Genomic DNA, 12,706 nt, shown 5'->3' on the forward strand with positions numbered 1-12,706 from the left:
CTATTTCTCACACTGGTTTAGAAATGGGAGAGCTGGAGGGGATTGTGGGGGAGTATTCGTTTCTCCTGAGCCTAAAGGCTGTTTTGAAAGATAAATAAGTATAATGGGTCTAAAGGTGTCTTGTCTAGCCCCTGGCAAACATATCCCCTGTCAAAATTAGTTTCCTTTCCCTTCTTTAAACATTAATTCTCAAGGTGTTCCTCTAACACATTTTATTTCTTCCAGGACTGAATCCCCAGTTCAGAGCCTAAGTGAGAATGACTCTATCCTGGGAGTCAAAAGGAAGCTGGGAAAAGAACTTGCTTCGCCCCATCTTCTGCTGGAGGCAGGAACCTCGGACTGGGAGGCAGAGGAGGAATCCTCAGTCACCCTAGGTTGTGGTTAAAAGCAGTTTCTCAACCTCTCCACCACTGAAATGTGGACAGTCCTTTCTGTGGGGGCTGGCCCGTGTATTGTAGGATGTTTAGGAGTACCCCTGGCCCCTACCCTCTAGATGCCAGCAGCACCCCCTCCACACACACCATGTCCCCGAGGCAAAAACCACCCCCAGTGGAGAATACTGGTTAAAAGCTTGTGGAGGCAAACAGCTCAGGCTTTGCTCTTACTGATGTGACAAACTTGGGCTGTCCCTTCGCCTTCCTGGACTGCCATTTCCTCTCCTGGGGAATAAGCATAGACTTGCTGGAGGGTTAAATGAGACAAGGCACCTCAAAGGCCACAGCAGAGTGCCTGGTACCTATAGAGTAATTGCCTGATCTGTGAAGGTTTAAGAGAATACACTGGGTATCAGAGCCACCTTTGTCTGTTCCCAGGTGGTATATATTCTGGAAAGGTAGTATAAATTATTACCTGGGCTATTAAAAACTGCACACACAAAAAGAAAAACTATACCTTTTATTTCAAACTCAAAGAGTGGAGTGTGACCAGGTACGGTGGCTCACGCCTGTAATCCCAGCCCTTTGGGAGGCCGAGGCAGGCAGATCACTTGAGGTCAGGAGTTCGAGACCAGCCTGGCCAACATGGTGAAGCCCCATCTCTACTAAAAATACAAAAATTAGCTGGGTGTGGTGGTGGGTGCCTGTAATCCCAGCTACTTGGGGGGCTGAGGCAGGAGAATAACTTGAACCCAGGAAGCAGAGGTTGCAGTGAGCCGAGATCACGCCCCTGCACTCCAGCCTGGGCGACAGAGCGAGACTCTGTCTCTAAAGAAAAAAAAAAAAAAAAAAGCAGTGAAATGAAATGTAGATTATCCCGAGATTTTTTTTCATATATATTCCCCTATCCTTTTCATAGGTAGGAACAATTGGAGGGAACTGTATTTGATTTTGAGTCACTACTGATTGTCCAGAGGTTGACATTTGTCCCAAACTTCACCTCTTTGTGTAAGACCCACAGTTGTGGGGCAGAACTGTACTCTTCATTTGAAAAAAAGAGCACTGTGTGCTACCCGATAGACTGAAGAACTGGCAAGTACATCATGCCAGGCTTCTTGCCAGAACATATTTAACCTTAGGCAGCAAGTCCCCTACAACGTGCCATCAGCTCCCCTAACATTATGGGCCACTGGGGTTTGGCCAATCTGAAATTCTTTTTCCAGCAAGTAAGCAGTGTTCTGTTCTGAACGACCACAGCCTGAGACATGGCGGGAGATAGGCCAGCCTCCGCCTCTCACTTCTTTTAAGGGCAGTTTCAGGTAAACACAAACTCCCCCAGTGCCCTGAGTTGCTAAGGACTTGGACTACTTCTGTACCAGCCACACACAGAGACACATCCCAGCCCCCTGTGCCTGCTTCTCCTGGCTTGCTTTGTCGAGGGCTTGCTTCCAGAAAAGCACCACCCTGACCACCATGTACAGCCTTGACCAATGAAGGGGAGCAGGGGGAACAGAGCATTTGGTCTAACCCGAAAGTTTAAGAGTCTCCCATTTTGGCTGCTGGTCAGTAGCAAATATGGGCATAGCAGAAAAGCAGCCTAGTGGTGCCGCATGTCTTGAGGGAAACTCTTAAGAGAATAAGGGCTCATGATTCAAATGGCCAGGGTTGAAAACTTGGTACTATGGCTTGGTGGGCTATGTTGACCTTGGAGAATTTCTATCCTCTCTACCGCCTCAGTCTCCCCACATAACAAAATTCCACTTTGGAACGTGGAGCTGATATGAGGATTAAATGAGATTGTTTGTAAAGTCATCAGCGTAGCATCTCATATGTGGTAAGTGTCTAGTCAATGTCTATGCTTATTAGAGGGTCTGCCCATGAGTCTCTGTTTAAACTGTGTTGGCTGGCACTGGGGGCATCTCATGGTAGGGGTACACTCCGCAGAAGTAAGATCATTTCTCGGAGCCCCAGGCTCTGGAGTTACATGGCCACGGTTCAAATCCTGGCTTTGCCAATTTCCTAATGGGGCAAGCTTGGACAAGTTATTTAACTTCTTGAGACCTCAGTTTCCTCATCTATAAAATAGAGATGGTATGAAAAGCATTGTTGAAAGACAACAATGAAATTATACCTGTAAAATGCTTGGAAAAGCATGACACATAGTAAATATTTGATAAGTGTTTGCTGGTTTTTAAATAATAATCATAATCATACTTGTTTTTATTTTATTGAACACTCAAGGAGGAAATTGAGAGCCAAGTTCATTTCAAGCAAGGCTTCAAAGCTCTCTTATCTGTACTGTCTTCTCCAGTTCCAGCTGACTGGCACAGTCGAGCCTAGGACTAGATCTTATGCCTCCCCACTCCCTATTCTGAGAGCTGCTGTGTAGACGCACCATTATGGCTGAGCTATAAACAGTGGGGCTTGGACCCTGCTTGCAGAAGCCATGCTGTTCCCCTCTGACTGGGCACAGTTCTTACCCAAAGGATGAAAGCCATCCCTCCTGCCCCGCTTTCTCTCACCAGACACACTGTCAAGGCTGCCAAGAGCAGTGGTAAGGCATATGCTCCTAAACTCTGTGTTGTCAAAGGCTATGCACTCCCACATACCATGGCTGGTTTGCAGGTGCAGAAAGAAAAAGACCAGGAAGAGCAGCATGTCGTCTAAAACACGAGCCCCTGGCAGAGAACGGCTGATCGTTTCTCTATCCTCCGAGTCCCTTAGCACAGAGAATGCTCAAATACTGCAAAGAATAAGGTTTGCTACTTGGGAGGCTGAGGCAGGAGAATCGCTGGAACCCGGCAGGTAGAGACTGTGGTGAGCCGAGATCGTGTCATTGCACTCCAGCCTGGGCAAAAAGAGTGAAACTCCATCTCAAAAAAAAAAAAAAAGAATAAGGTTTGGGATTGGGACTGGGGTTGATAGGGACAGATAAGCAAGAAGAACCCCTGGGCCACTGGCAGGGAGCTGGAACCACACATCCCAAGGCCCAGGAGGCTCTGCTCAGCCCTGGGATTCCTAACAAGCCCAAGGACTGCTCCACTGGCCTCCCTTCTTAAATATACAGAGCAAACCTCCCAGAAGAGACCAACACAGGCCAGCTTGGGCCTGCTCAGTTAGAGGGAGGTCTTTCTTCTGCTCAGTGATGGGGCTACTGAGACTCAGGATTGAACACTTTAAAAATAATAATAATAACTATATTATAGTAATTAGGACTTACTGAATACTTAAAGTGCCAGCTCTGCACTGCTGGTTTAAACATATTATCTCAATTAATTCTCACAACAACTCTAGGAGGCATTATGTCATTTAACAGATGGCCTCTCTGAGGCACAGAGGAGTTAGGTGACTTGTTCAAGGTCACACAGTTTAGCAAGGGAAGAGAATTCAAACTCAGACTGTCTTGCAATAAAACCTGGGAACTTGACCACTCTCTGCTGAGAAGTGGGTACTTTGCCAGAGAAGACTCATTCTCACTTTGACCCCCATTCTAGACATGGTCATAGCATTCTCCCTGGACCATCTGCTGCCTTACACCTTTATCAAGTTTATATACATATTATATATATACATATTCATATACCTGCATATATACATGCATGCATATATAATGTAAATTATCGCCCTATGACTCAATAAAGTTATTTTAATTTTGTATTTGGGAAATAGACTGGTCCGTAATTACTTAGGCTTTACCTGAATCAGACCTCAGGCCAGAGAGCATGGTCTGCTCCTGCTGCAAGGGTGAAGGAACACTGGGAGCCACCAGGGCCACAGAGCAGATCTTAACCAGGGCTTGCACCTGCGTTCCCTGTCCCCATCCCCAGGGGACTGAGAGTCAAGGCCACCATCAGCCATCTTCCTAGCTCCCTTATTCATCCAACCACATCATCACCAAACTGCCGCAGAACTGGCTGCCATGTGGGCATCTTTACTCCTAAAGCCAAAGAAGCAATTAGTCCTTTTAAATAATTACTTTTGTGATGACAGTGATACCAACACCATTCTCAGTCCTTAATCAAAGTTACCAGCAGGTGAATTCACAGCATTTGCCCTAAGGATGTTGCAACAGCTTACTGACTTCCTGTTTCAATATGACTGTCGTTTCAAAGGACTACTCCCAAATAAGAGAAAAAAAATTCATGTACATGTGAAAGGCAACTGAATATAATACAGACAATCATTTGTGTCTTTACAAATGAATTAAATTATGAATCAAGCTTGGGGAATGTATTTGATTCTCTTGGGATTACATCACAGATAATTTCATAGCCTTATAATGTGTTTTGAAACAGACATTTTTCACGTTCCCAGGGGCAACATCTGAAGTATTATTGCTGGGGTTTCAAGGGTTTTCATCACCAATAATGCGGCACTGGGAGGCCAAGTCTGGATCCATTATAGGTACAATTTATTGACTGTAAGCCATTTGGAAATATATATAGTATGCTGATCTTTATCAGTCTTGGTGTCAGACCCAGGCTAGGTGGCACATACTGACAGTGGCAGGCACCCAAGTTGATCAAAAGACAAGCTTACCTAAGATGACCCCCAGGGCCTTTATCAAACCCATTCAGATATGATAAAGTAAAAATAGGGCAAGCTTCAGATTGTAAAAGGTCACAGAGGCTTTTGAGACCTCAAAAGAAGCTTTGCCTCTCCTCTTCTTCCAAACATTTACAACTTCCTGGTTTTGCTTGTTTTCTGTGGGCCTCTGTGGACAACCTATCACTGTATTATTTGCCAACTTGAAATAAAATAGGTCCTAATGCTCAGTACCCCCATATTGTCAGATTCAACAATGTTTGGCTGCTGAAACCCCAGACCTCTAAACTAAAATCTGCATTTCTGAGAACCTCCCTTAATGAAGTCTTGTACACTCTCACCATTGAGATTTTCTGGTCTATAGATTCACCCACTTGCCTCCCTTCCCTTTCCCACCACAAGATGACAAACTCCAGGAGACACCAGCCTTGAAAGAAATGTCCATAAATGCAAGCAAGTCCTTATAGAGTCAGAGAAAAAAGATTCAGTGTAGAAAATTCAACATCTAATCCATCTGCAGATAGCCTACTGTTACATTATTTGCCAACTTGAATTAAAGCAGGTAATTGCTTAATTCTATTAATACCAAATGTTCAAATTCAGCAATGATTGGATACTTAAAAGTTTGAGTCTCTGAAGGCCGAACAGACAAATCTGGTACCAGAATATAGCGCTTGCAGAGGATCTCTCTGATGGTTGCTTCCATCAGGAGGACCTCAAGGCTGGCCAAGCCACCCCTTACCCCATCCCACTCCCATCTCTGTCCTTCAAAAGATACTTAATTACCCTGGACTTAAGCCCTCATACCCAAGAAAGTTAGTCTCTCAGCCTTCAGCAGAAAGAAACTATCACCAAGAAATGCTTATCCAGCCATTACAATATTGTCTCAGACCCTCTGTAATTCATATATATTTACCAAGTGTCTACTAGATTCCGGGCACTTTGCTAGGTGCTGGGGACACAATAGTAAATAAAACATAGACGCTGCCCTACCCTGATGGACTATTCACAAGGACATGACTTCCAAAACAATAGTGGCTCCTTCCAAAATCATCTGAGCTCATTCCCCACCTCCTGTTGTGAATGGAATGGGGCAAGAGCGGAGAGAGCCAGGCAACCCTCTCTGGCATTTGAGAATGACCAACCTTGAAAAGTATTTCAACTAGTCTTAAAAGCAGGACCAATCCTCTTCTCTCTGGCAACCCCATGCCCTTGCCTTCACAGAAAACTGTGACTAGGACGTGGATTTGGCAGACAGGATAATGCTTCTGGGTTTCACAAAGCAGCCTGAGCCAAAACCAATCTCCACTCAGGGCAGAATAAAGCAGTGGGTTGTCCGGATGGCTGAATGTCTCTCTCCAAGACAATGGTGTGTTTATGTGTAGGAGGGTCAGAAGCAGGTTGTTAACATAAAACCCACCGTAAACAGAGCTGTTAATTCAGTTGCTGGCAGGGGCTTCTGTTATCTTCTGAATACCTCCCAGAGGGTATAAGCCCTACCTTTTCATTTGAGTTGGCAGCAGAGTTATTTTTTTGCACCTGTTGCTCTGCTCCGATAACAACGCAGTTAAGCATTGATTTGTAGGAAAATAAACAGAAAAAGGCAAAGAAAGGCATCTGCCCAAACAGCCTGAGCTGGTTTGACTGAGTGTTCATGCCAATTTGTTTTTCCTATAAAAAACCAAAGAAAAACCTGCATTTTCAGTTTGGATGCTACATTTCCACTCCCTTAATATAAAAGAGGGTATCAAATAGGCCAGAGGGAGCTGGCAAGGCTGAGAAGCCGGAAGACATTGTACTTTTCCATTGGCTGGTTCTGTGAGGGCACTCAGGGGTGTCCAAGGTCTGCAGAGTGACATGGCCAGCCTCCAGCCAGCCCAGGTTCAGATCACAAATCAGATTAACAAGGGCAGAGAAAAGACTGCTGGGATACGATCGAAACCAAAACCACACTCTTCCAAATGGTTGACTTCCAAAAGTCAATACAGTCTATGGAGTAGGTGTAGTCTCTAGGTTACCTCCTAAAACGGAGGCTCAGTGTACCCAGATCTCAGTCTAGCTTCTCCCCTAGACATCCTACATCCAGCCCTGGGCAAAGAGCATAATTTGAAAACCCTTAGTTCCCGGACCACAGTTTTCCCATCGCATAAATGAGGCTAGCCACACCTACCTCAAAAGCGGGCTGTGTAGACCCACTCATCTCCTGCCAAGAGATTTGAGGTCTCAGGTCCCAGGTAGAAAGGGCCTGAGATGTGCTAGATGTGATTTCTGTCCTAATCCAAGCATCATCACATGCTCACTTCTCATTAATTTGTCAATGTCACATGATAAGCTAAGTCCAAAAAGGGCCACAAGGAGTTAAACAAATAGCCTAAATGGAGATCATGAACAACATTAATTAAGCCATGGCATCAGCACTCAGCCTTCAGCACACACAGTCAGAGGGAGTTTTTGAATATCTCTTTTTGGCCAGGCGCAGTGGCTCATGTCTGTAATCCCAGCACTTTGGGAGGTCGAGGCGGGCATATCACTTGAGGTCAGGAGTTCGAGACCAATCTAGTTAATATGGCGAAACCCCGTCTCTACTAAAAATATACAAATTAGCCATGCATGGTGGCATGTGCCTGTAATCCCAGCTACTTGGGAGACTGAGGCAGGAGAATCACCTGAACCCAGGAGGTGGAAGTTGCAGTGAGCCAAGATTGTGCCACTCACTCCCAGCCTGGACAACCAAGTGAGACTCCATCTCAAAAAAAAATAAAATAATATAATATAATATCCTTTTTAAGCTTTGTAGAAGAAAGCACAGTCAAGGCAACATGCAACATTTCCCCAGACAAATACCTTGCCCCAGTTTTCTGAGGGCCGTGGGGGGTTCATTACTACCAGACCACTGGCTTCATGGGGAAGGGGGGCTTATGGCAGTGGGGAATGGCCTCAGAAATGTTGCCTCTCCAGGAGCATTAAGAATTGGGTGTTCCTACAGGGGAGGGATATGACTGCCTGAGTGTTCCCAGACATTCTTGTCATGAGCAGCGTAGGGAGTGGAGTGCTTAGAACCAAATCGGGCGGCAGAAAAATAAAAGATTTAACAACACCTTTAGTTGACTGAAAAATAAATAAGACCAACTGTGCAAGAATGTGGGAAGGGTGGAGGATGGTAAGGGGTGGGGATTGGAGCCAGGGAGGGGTCAGGATGGACTAGGACAATGGATTTGACCATTTCAAGAGTCAAGTTTCCTCATAGGAAAAGACCAAGATGTTTAAGTCAAGGAAAGAGCAACAGCCCCCAGCTCAGAATCTTGAAAACCACGTAATTGCAAAACAACAACAAAAACTATGACAGTGATAATAGTTCATATTTGTTGAGGGTTTAAAATGTGCTAGAAATAGAACTAGGCATTACATGAATTACCTCATTTAATCCTCACAATAACCCTGAATGTTAGTACTAATATTAGCACCATTTTACAGAAAGAGGTTAAGCAACTTTTCTAAAGACATAAAACTAGCAAATGGACTGGATATATTATAATACGTGTACTTGGAAAGGGGTGGGGAAAGCAACATAATTCTTTTGAAATTACTTGAAAATGCATCCTTGTGTTTCTAAAGAGAAGGAGGATGTCTGTTAGGACCTCATACTTTCAATTTCAAAGTTGAGATCCTTCAAGCACGGTTCCCACAACTTTTTCCCCAAAATATAAATAGGAGACATATTGATCATCCTCGTGCCCTAATACAGAAGCTCCCTTTCAGTGCAAATCAGTCTGGATGCTACAGAAACACCACTTCACAGCCACTCAAACCCATCTATCAGAACTTCAGTCTGGCTTCCCGTTGGAGGCCCCACATTGACTCAGGGGTTAGGATTGGCTGCCTGAAGCCACCTCAGACTTATTAGCCATGATAAAAGAGCAGTAATAACAGCAAGAAAAAAAAAACTTGAAAAATGAAGGGTGAATTATGGCTCTTTTGGAAGAGCACCTGATGTCTTAGCCATCACAGATTTGTCCTGATGACAAGCTTGCTTGTGTTATGGACATCACTGACTGACCAGAGAAAGACCATGAAAATGTTATTGGGGGAGCCTGAATTCCATCCCTGAGACAAAGAAATTGAGGAAAAGTCTTCACCTCTTCCACCATCACTACATCTATGACCCTGTTTTGAACATTGGAACAGTCTATAAAAACCTAGCCCTAAAACACCACCAGAACTTCATGAGACTTATTTCATTAGCATCCCTGCAGCTCAAGAGGCAAATAACATCTGAATTTTCTCACAAGTTAGACGACTTCTTCTTTAGAAGAAGTAGAGTTTTCCTTTTGTAGCGATAATCATTCAATAGCAGCAGGCAAGAAAGCCGAGTTTGGTTTTAGATCCTTCCTATGAGAACACTAGACTCGTGGCACACTAGGTCTCATATTTCCTTCCAGAACAGACTTTATTCTGCTTCTCTTGGCTCACTGGTTTATGCAGCAAGCCCTCTGGAAAATAAAATCATGAAAAACCCACCAGTATTGCCAGCAACTCCCTACCAGAAAGGTTTTTCAAGGAATTAAATCCCTTCCAGGCAATTATTCAGCTATCCTTCCAGTTGTTTGGAGGAAACCTTTGGAGCTCAAACAAAACTGTAAAACTCACTAACTCAAAAATGACATCCTCTCTCCTCAACAGGCCATAGCTTCCTACCAGAGGTTGCGTAGCTGAGCCTGATGAAAATGAGGAGGGGGCTCTCTGCAGCAGCTGCCCAGACTCCCAGCCCTGGGAGTTGTCATACATTCCATTTCACCACAACCAGAGGCAGGACCAGCTACATCATTTGCAGAGCTCAGTGTAAAAGGAACATGCAGGGCCCTTTGTTCAAAACTTATGAAGAATTTCAAGATGGCAACAGCAGAGCCTTAAACCAAACACGGAAACTTTCTAAGCATGGGGTCCTGTGGAACTGCACGAGTTGCACACTCATGACATCAACCTTCTCCAAGGGGTCAGTAACCACATTGGCCTTCACCCGTACCCATGTTTCATTACTGTGGGTGGGCAGGGGTCTCTTCTGTCTTTGTTCCATGGACTACCTCCTGAGGTCGTTGAGAGGATTAAACTAAACATGACATTGAACAGGCCTGTAACCACCTGGCTTACAGCAGGCACTCAACAAATTACCATTATCATTCTTATTATCATCTTCATTATGCCAAAGTCTCTTCACAACTCCAAGGCTACCCATAGGCAGGAACATATGGGAAGATCATGTTCCCCTTTTGGCAGAGACCATCTATCAACTGGTGCTGTTCAGAAGTCATTTTGTTAGTCGTGTATGAGAGAATGCTGTAAATGAGGTGTTCTTAACCTTTCAAATGTACGATGGATCTGTTTTGTAATCTAGTGAGGCCTACAGGCCTCTTCTCAAAATAATATTTTTACATGACAAAGTAAAATATTATAAGATTAAAAAGAAACTCTATTTTAAAAGACAATGTCAAAATACTTTTTAAAATAAATGCATGATATCACATTCTGGTGCAAAAGTAATTGCAGGGTTTTTAAATTTTTTTGAGACAGAGTCTCACTCTGTTGCCCAGGCTGGAGTGCAGTAGTGTGATCTTGGCTCACTGCAGCCTCTGCCTCCTGGGTTCAAACGATTCTCCTGCCTCAGCCTCCCGAGTAGCTGGGATTACAGGTGTGTGCCACCACCACACCCGTATTTTTAGTAGAGATGGAGTTTCACCATGTTGGTCAGACTGGCTATTTTTGTAATTACTTTTAATGGCAAGAACCACAGTTAATTTTGCACCAACCTGATAACAATATATGTGCTTCTTCATTAATACATTAAATAAGAATATCTACCTAGTGCAAATCTAACTTGATATCAAATACCCACATTTTGTGATATATGTAATAGGTGTAATAAGACATGCAAATGTGATTTCTCTTGGTGACAGTCACAGTTGCAGTTAATACTACCATGGAGTTTTGCCTACATTCATATTGAAAGAAAATATTAAATTCTAGTTAGAGAGTATTGAAAATAAAGATGATTTTTTTTACATCCAAGTTCACAGAACCTGAATTTACCCTTGGACCCCAGGTTAGGGATCCTTGTTGTTTTACTAATAACAAGAACTACTTGTTCAATTCAAATGGGCTCTAGAAACCACATTTGCATGACCAGAAACCTCATTTGAATAATTTACTAAGAGGTAGACCCCAGAGTGCCTGGGCAAAAGAAGTAATTTTTTTCCCCCAAAGCCTCTAGAATGCCCAAGATTCATGACCTCAGCATCAGTGGTCAGTAGACATCTGGAGACTTGATCAAGAATTTTAGAGGTGGGCAATAGTATACTCACTCCTAAAAGCTGGTCATGTGAACTGCCTGAAGGAGAATCAGTATTTTCTGCAGGTCCCTATGTGCCAGGCATCAGGACACAAGGACAGGAACGTGCTGTGTACCCAATCACCCCAGGTCTCCCAGGACCTCCTTGGTGGTGGTTTGCAGCTGACTCAAAACAAGGTTCAATTTGGATGTCCCCTCTTAATATGGTTCATCCATCTCCCTGCTACCCACCTTCCCAGTAAAATCCCTATTGCATTTCTTTCCCAAGGTCACAGTGAAGAACCAACATTGATCTCTACACACACACACACACACACACACACACACACACAACCAAAATCCCAGAATTTAATACACATTCACTCTGACCCAACAGAAACTCACTGAAAACACTCAAATTGAAGATTTCCCTTGATATCCATTCCACAAATTACTAATATTTACTCACAAGGTTTTGTTCGGGTGCTTTCACATTCTTTCTTAATTTAATCCTTACAACAGCCCAGTGCAGTAGACGTTATAAACTCCATTTGCCAGATGAGAAAATTTAGATGCTACAGCTTATATAACTCACTCAAAGTCATTCAACTACCCAGTGGTAGAGTCCAACTTGAGCTCAGATATCTGGACTCTAAGTCCAGGTGTTCTTCACACCACATCTCAGCAGCTTCCAAGCCATAAAATCTCTTAGCCTTCTACCACTTCAGATACACATGCAGTCAAATTTTACTCCATCAACATTCCTTGACCCACGGCCTTCTGCCTAGTGGAATTAAGATGACTAAAAGGTGAGCTAGCTGCACTCTAATTTTCTAAGTGGGCATGATCGAGACAGGCTGAATTTAGAGTCAAATCTAGAGTACACTGCAAAGACAAAGCAAGTTTTATCATTAGTCAGCATCATGACAAGATTGAAAATTGTTCTCATCTTTCAGACTCTGCTCACCTTATTGTCCAGAATACATCATTGGCCATACTGAGGAGATTTTTTTTAAGGTTCCTAAGAAGAAGCCTGGAATAACCTCCACAAGATGACCATATTTTCCAGTCTCCATTACTGTATTCAAAAAGTAGAAGATCCTCTTCTTATTCCAGGAAAAGCTCAACAGACTTTTGGGGGACGTTGTATCAGGCTGAGAAAGGGCTGGACAGGCAACTGAAATTTTTTGAAGCCACAATTGGGCCAATAAGAGCCCACCCCCCAAGATTATTTATTGTGCTTCTGTGATAGAAAGTGGGGTGGAAAAGCAGCTATGAAATTTTATGTTCATAATTACAACAACATCAAAGAAAAAGGACATTGAGACAGGGTCATACAAAAGTAAAAATAAGTTGTTATGGTAAAATGGCAGAGTTAATGAGGTGGTCTATTAGTCTAAAAATCCAAATATTATAATAGGCATTTTGGTTTCTTTTTATTTTTGGCTTTGTTTTAATCAGAAAG

General features: G+C 43.5%; 1 protein-coding gene across 5 annotated transcripts in view; it reads right to left on the reverse strand.

Annotated features, from left to right (window-relative positions):
- Positions 1-12,706, reverse strand: part of EHF (ETS homologous factor) — a 42,420-nt gene that overhangs the window by 24,350 nt on the left and 5,364 nt on the right. The window contains exon 1 of one of the 5 annotated variants that reach the window (XM_030918694.1): positions 4,071-4,125. The exons of the other annotated variants lie outside the window; for them this stretch is intronic. The gene's annotated coding sequence lies outside the window, so the exon portion shown is untranslated. Of the gene's footprint in view, positions 1-4,070; positions 4,126-12,706 lie in introns of those variants that run through there. 5 annotated transcript variants of the gene reach the window in all.

This window comes from Rhinopithecus roxellana, chromosome 15 (genome assembly GCF_007565055.1).
Source record: "Rhinopithecus roxellana isolate Shanxi Qingling chromosome 15, ASM756505v1, whole genome shotgun sequence".
NCBI lineage: Eukaryota > Metazoa > Chordata > Mammalia > Primates > Cercopithecidae > Rhinopithecus > Rhinopithecus roxellana.